The sequence below is a fragment of the Oxyura jamaicensis genome, chromosome 1, assembly GCF_011077185.1.
Source record: "Oxyura jamaicensis isolate SHBP4307 breed ruddy duck chromosome 1, BPBGC_Ojam_1.0, whole genome shotgun sequence".
Classification (NCBI taxonomy): domain Eukaryota; kingdom Metazoa; phylum Chordata; class Aves; order Anseriformes; family Anatidae; genus Oxyura; species Oxyura jamaicensis.
This window is the reverse complement of record NC_048893.1, coordinates 48,235,467-48,242,187: the sequence shown is the minus strand read 5'-3', so window position 1 is coordinate 48,242,187 and position 6,721 is coordinate 48,235,467. Positions and strand designations below refer to the sequence as shown.

General features: G+C 37.7%; 1 long non-coding RNA gene across 9 annotated transcripts in view; it reads left to right on the top strand.

Annotated features, from left to right (window-relative positions):
* LOC118173607 overlaps positions 1-6,721 on the top strand; it is a 59,234-nt gene that overhangs the window by 21,896 nt on the left and 30,617 nt on the right. For 5 of the 9 annotated variants that reach the window (XR_004754310.1, XR_004754307.1, XR_004754305.1 and 2 more), the window contains 2 exons: positions 806-847; positions 4,474-6,007. This is a non-coding gene — a long non-coding RNA (uncharacterized LOC118173607). Of the gene's footprint in view, positions 1-228; positions 554-805; positions 848-4,473; positions 6,008-6,721 lie in introns of those variants that run through there. The other 4 variants (XR_004754314.1, XR_004754311.1, XR_004754313.1 and 1 more) reach the window with 3 other exon arrangements.

The following is a 6,721-nucleotide window of genomic DNA, read 5'->3' as shown; positions in this document are numbered from 1 at the left end:
CTTCCTTCCTTCCTTCCTTCCTTCCTTCCTTCCTTCCTTCTTTCCTCTCCTTTGAACCTGAGGTGAGTAGGAAAACAAAATTGCCTTTAATTAAAAAAAAAAAAAATCTGTTCTATGCTTTGGTCATTGGCTGATGAACTAAAGGATCTAAGTCAGACTAATTAATCCACTTGCTTTCTGTGGGGGTACGCCTAGGGAGAGGCACCAGCAAATCTTCCATTAGAACAGCCTCCAACCTCTGAGCTTCATTTGTGTACATTAACTGAGTGCAGGACAGAAAGTATCTCTGTCAGAAAGAAGGATGTGATTTCAGTTTGAGAAAACATGGGAGATACCGGTGAAGAAGAAAAGTGTGATGTGCTGTGGCTTGGGACATTCTCCGAAAAAGATTAGGAGGCAGGGTGAATTACTAATATTTCTGGTCAAAAATACATGACTATATTTTAGTTGTTTCTCATTCTCCTCAGGAATTATGGCAGTTTCATTCCCTCTGGGAAGGCCTTTGGAATAACTGCTTATTTTGTTCCTGCAAATGACTTTCTGTCAGCTTGTGGTGAGTGCTTCTTGTATGTCTTTACTGAGTTCTTTGCAGAGCTTCTCTATGGACCACAGGGGTATCATTTAGTAATGTATTTTTTTTCAGGTTTCCAGCATCACTTGCACTGACAAATCCATCAGTGAACAGAAATTGGCATTTTTTTTTTTTTTTAAACTGCTACTGGGAATGGGAATTTATTATTTATTTTATTTTATTTATTTTATTTTATTTATTATTTTATTTAAAATTTTTATTTTATTTTTACAGCAAAAGGGGCAGATAATAATCCATGATACTGCTCAATCTTTAGTAAGTATGGAAAAAACTGTGTGGGACATTTCATTATTTTTCTGCAAGTAGTCTGTGGGTGCCATTTTCTGCTGGTCTGCCTGTTCTTACATGATGTTGCAGATGCTGCTCAGCAATCTGACTGATTTCATCCCTGCACTACACAGTGCTTCCTGCTGCTGCTGACTCAAGTTTACTTATGGCTTTAATGACTTGGATTAAAATCTTTCTGAACATTTTCTCACTTTTATGCATGTGTTTCCCACTGTGTATGAGTGTTGTGTCATTGCTCAAATAACATAATTTGTTTCTAAAATGTGTTTCTCTTTTCTCTTTTAACTCCATAAGACCAGACTCTGCTATGTGCTTTCTGTGCTTACTTATCTGACTAATCTCAACCTCTACCGATTCACTCTAGCCCATATGTTATACAAATCCTTCAGCTGGCCTTTAGAACATCATATTTGGGATGAGGACCATGTGAATGGCTTTGCTTGTGCTTGCAACCACGACCAGCAGATATCTTCTCTAGTTTCCTAGCAAATTGCCTATGCATTGTAATTAATTTGGAGCCTATGAAGAGTGACACATTTGTGATATGTGATATTACAGATTGTAAACTTATCTAATTGTTAAATCCTGCATTACATTACTGTCTTTGATGCAGGGAGAAGAAAATTAAGTTCTTTCTGTCTTTGGAAGTAGTTATTTCCAAAGATTTAATAATTTTTTTTTTTTTTTTTTTTTTTTTTTAACCATTATTGCACAAGTTCAGGATATTAAATCACTTTAAAAAATGTAATTTAATGTTCTTTGGAAAGAAATTTAGTGAACAAGCAGCAGAATCTTGGACATATGGATAATTCAAATATTTCCAATTGAGTACATGGGAAAAAAGAACCAACATCACCTAACAGCCTTTTTAGATAGTTTTTATCTTTGTATCTTCAGAGTACCTTTTGTCTCTTGTGCACAGTCATACAACCATATATATGGCTTACTGTGAGAAGGAACTTGCCCTTTTGAAATCCTAAATGTAAGGCAAGAGGTAGCTGCAGTGATCCCAACAGGAAAGCCGTTCTATATCAAGGCATGATTGATCCACAACACAGTCTTCCTGAGTAGGCACAGACCTGTCCTGTGCTGCACACACAGCATGGCTTTCAGGCCAGTGTTGTGCTACACAAATCTGGTGGCTGCAGGGCAAGCTCAGGTGGCTTCTTGTCATGGAGGAGCTGCAGGCAGCTCCCACTCAGTGCTGGTGATTATGACTCTTGCATGGCCTTGCCTTTATCTGACAGTGCTGCAAGAAGTTCTCATGAGAACATTGTTTCTGTTTGACAGTAAAAATGAATAGGGATGTTTTCTTGTAAGAAAAGCCTGTAATAGCTCGAATAACTGAAGGGTGGAATCTGTCCTATGGATAGGTTCTGTCCTGTGTCACCATGGATGGACTAAAGTCTTTTTTGTGCTGCATCATCTGGGGATCCCACCATCTAAAGGGTTGTAAGACTGTCTATACTATTCTTTCCTTATAGTGTTAGCTATAATAAGCATCTTGCATGACACTCTAGAGAGTCTGAGTGCCTTTCTTACTAGGATTGTAACAGACTGGCACCTCTTAGTGCAAAACATTAGTACAAAGAAGAATTGGTGTACAGCCCTCTCTATGCACCAAGATAACTTTTGATACAAATGTTTATTGATAGGCCCAAAATATGCCTCGACTTTAATAGATCCTACCATGCTGAATCTAGAAACAGGTGACTGCTCTAGGAAACCAGAAGTGAACTGGCAAGTAGTTGAATGGAGAAGCTTCAAACCTACAGATTCAGGAAAATGTCAGACTAAATTGGATCAGTTTTTATGTAGGGTTAAAAAGGGAAGTAGAAATGTGGTGCTCCTTCAAAGATATATACTATTTTTGTCCCGTCTGAGAGTGACTCCTTTATGTGAGATACTCCACTTCAAAAAAGAGTTATTAATAAAGTGTCCAACAGAGTGGCAGAGGTCCAGTTTTATTGTAATGTTACACACTTCATGAGCAAAAGTGAGGAAATGGTTATTACAAACATCAGATCAGTTGCAGACCCAGTGGTAGGGAAATAGGAAGTTTTTGATGCAATGAGACACTCTCAATATATCTTGGATTCCTCTGCAGTACTTCAGAGAGATGTCCTCTACATCCGCAGACACCGAGGGCTAGAAAATCACAACATAATTAACTTCAGGATACAAAATATATATATATATATTATTTTATTTTATTACTGTGAAGACTAGTGCTGAGAAGTAAACAGTGCAATAAAATAATTGCTGCCCAATATTTACCTATCACCATAAATGACAGGGAAATTGAGACTGGATGAATCTGTACTATATGCTCTCAGGAATTTGAAAAACTGAAGAAATAGGTTAACAAAGATTAAGGTTTTTGAAGATGACAAATTTAGATTAAACCAATTATTTGATAAAAGAGCTGGATATCTGGCTACAGAGCCTGTTGCCTGTGTTTGCTGAGTACAAACAGGCATACATATAGAACAGTGTCCTTCTACGGTCGTTATGAGTCACAGCTTGGAGCTGCACCAGTGGAACACCAAACTGGATATTTGGTTTATGAAATCTAAGGCATGCAGGAGAAAGTTGTGAAAAACAACTGTAATGTGGATTGTCACAGCATCAGGAAAGGCCACGAATCTCTGCTAGAGGGTAGCCCTGATGACAGAGGTATGACTCATGTGGTTCAGTGCAGCTCAGGAAAGATTATCAGTGATCTGACTAACAGTTCGTCATAGAAGAGGATCAGAATTGTTTGTCAATGAGTTTACAGGCAGCAGTAGCAGAGCACCTTCATTGTTAGGCAGTGACTTCAAGAGACTTTCTGGATTCAGTGTGTCTGAAGGTGTTAAGTATAGGTTACCACTTTTTACTTGGTTTACCTCTCCAGAAAGGAACATATGACAAAGGAGTGTGCAGCTCCGCTACAGAAAATATCTCTGTCTCTGAGTTCATTGCGACTGACTTGAAAGGGCTGCTCTTGGAAACACCAACTGGAGATCAGTCGGTGCTGACAGCATGTGACAACTTCTCCAAGTATGAGATACAGCAGCCACACATACTTAAAAAAACCCTGACACTTAGAGTTACATTACATAGTCCTTGTTGGCCTTCCGCCATCCTTTTTGTTTTTCTTCACTGGATTATTTTAGGACTCCAGGAACCTACGTTTCCTTCTAACCAGATCTCTGTAGCTTAGTGCTGTGGCAGTGTTAGTATTTCAGAAGGTGGGAGAGCAGATAAAGTACAGTCAGGACATCACTGACAAAAAGAATATATCGATACTGAAAAGATAATAATAATGTGAACATTCAGGATGTACATGGCTCACAAAGAGAAATGGGGAGGGACACACCATTCCCTGCAGTTTAATCTATTACAATGCTGAACCTTGTCTGAAAAGGTTATCTTAATATCAAACATGTTGATACGAGTTCTGAGAGAATAGATGTGGTTGAACAGACAGAGAAAAGCAGAGGAAAAAACATCATAAAATACTCATTTTAATGTTCTTTTACATATCTAACGTGGTAGTTATGGATCTAAAAGTTTATTGGTATAGTAAAACACAGACTGCTCTTTTGCAGTGTATTAAAACCTAATATGAAAACTCCCTAGAAGTGAGAAGGGCCAATAAAAAGAAATCTCAGTGGTTGGAAGGACATGGAAGAAAATCTAGAAATATTTTTGTAAGTTCTACATATCCCAATGTTTTATTGCATTGGTTGTAACAGAGCAATTTGCAGCAGAGAAGGAGTTGCCACCTGAACCTCAACTCACAGCAGTCTCTGTGTACCCAGAGGATAGGCTGGACTCTGCGAACCAGAGACCTGTGACCCTAATAATACAGATGCAAATTTGAATGGTGACTTTGAGGCTGAATTTAAGGCTTGAGCTTGTACAATGTTTAGGAATGCTATATAAATGGATGAGCATGTGTATTCCTAGGGGGTTAAAAGAGTGATAAATGCTTACTAAATCTGGCTTGAAGAAAGTAGTTGCAAGGCTCAATACAGATAACACAAATAAGTAGTAAAAACCACAAGTTCTATGTGGTTTTGTGTTGACATATCTTCTAAGTTATAATCTGCCTAAATGTGTTGGCAGCAGTACTTGTGTTATCACTTTAAATCAAATAATTCCCATTTATGAATTTTCCTCCATGATATAGTGCCATCCTTCAAATGGTTACAAGACTGTATTGGATCCAGTAATTATGTATGTGGGTATGTATTTCTTCCCTTAAATTTATTTCAATAACTAATTGATGCTCTTTTGGGAAAGCAGAATATATGGTATGTTGCATTCAGTTGTTCACTCTTAATTTTTGCATGAGGATACAGCTCTCAGAACTCCTATCAACATGTTTGATATTAAGATAACCTTTTCAGACAAGAGTTGCATTGTAATAGATTAAATTGCAGGGAATGGTGTGTCCCTCCCCATTTCTCTTTGTGAGCCATGTACATTTAAATATTTCCTCAGATAATTGTGATAAAAAAAAATATATTACTGAGTTTCCTTGAGTGGAAATGTCCCGCCAACCATCCCAGGAGGATTCTCACTCAGCAGGCAGAACAGGCTTGTAGAGAAGCAGAAGCTGTTCTCTTCTTGTGATTTGGTTTATGATGATGATGATGATTTTCTAGTCAGGATGTTGTTTCTTTTTCATTCCTTTCATTGAATGTTTCACTGATAGACAAGAGCCATTCCTGGTAAATGGAAGAGTGCAGCACCTGGCTACAACAGAGGCTTCAAAATGGTCAAAAAATCATCCTTCTTTTTCATAGAGGTTATATTAGCCATCAGAACAAACAAAAACCCTTGGGAATCAGCAGAGTTCAAGGAAATGTGGCCACCTTGTGCACAGAAACGGTGTGCCAGGCCAAACTCTCCTGAAGGCAATGGAGCCAACAACAGCTTGCAGGTCTGTGGAATGAGCTCTGGATATAGACACCAGCAACACCTAATTGCCTTCTGGAGATTATAAGGGCAGCAAAAGGGGTATCTTAGAAAACCACATGAAGTCTTAAGCATGATTGGGTTCAGTTTGAAAATCTGTCTAGGTTATTTTCTTGAATTATTTCTTCTTCTATCACTTTGAGAAAAAAAAAAAAAAAAAGTTACAGTCTGGTTCTCATGTTGAATTGAAACACTTCCTGAGAGAATGGGCATACTTGATGCAATGCTGAGTCACTCTCAGCTGCTCACCATTATTAGGTATTCAGCATTGCTAAATTGATACAATTAATTTTCCTGAAGTCCCATAAAAGCCTCTTTATCCTCCTGACACTATTATTTCTTTTCTTTTTATTACAGTAGTCAGTGTGCTGCTAAAATAAAGACAAGCCAGCTTTTTCTCTTGCTTTTATATCTGAAACTCAGAGAGCATTTTTTTTTTTTTTTAACTCTCATTTTTGTTGGTTTGTGAATCACTACACCTTTTAGAATATGAATCTGTAGAACGTCATGCTCTTAGGTATAAAGTGAAAGGAAAACAAAACAAAACAAAACAAAACACAAAACTACAAAACTACACTTCATCCATCATCTCCTGGGAAAGTCACAGAAAAAAGTCACTGGAGAGGCTGACCTACATACTACACAGAGTCCCTTAAACAAAATAGAGTTGGAATACTTTCAGTGCATTACCAAGGCAGATATAACCATTGAAGATAGCCCATAGAAATACAGAACATAGAAATAGCCCAGAAGGATTCTATTTAACATTTCATTCTTCAGTTCACTGGACCAATAACAAATGTTCAAAATTTACTATCTACTCCTTTTTCCTTTCCTTTCCTTTCCTTTCCTTTCCTTTCCTTTCCTTTCCTT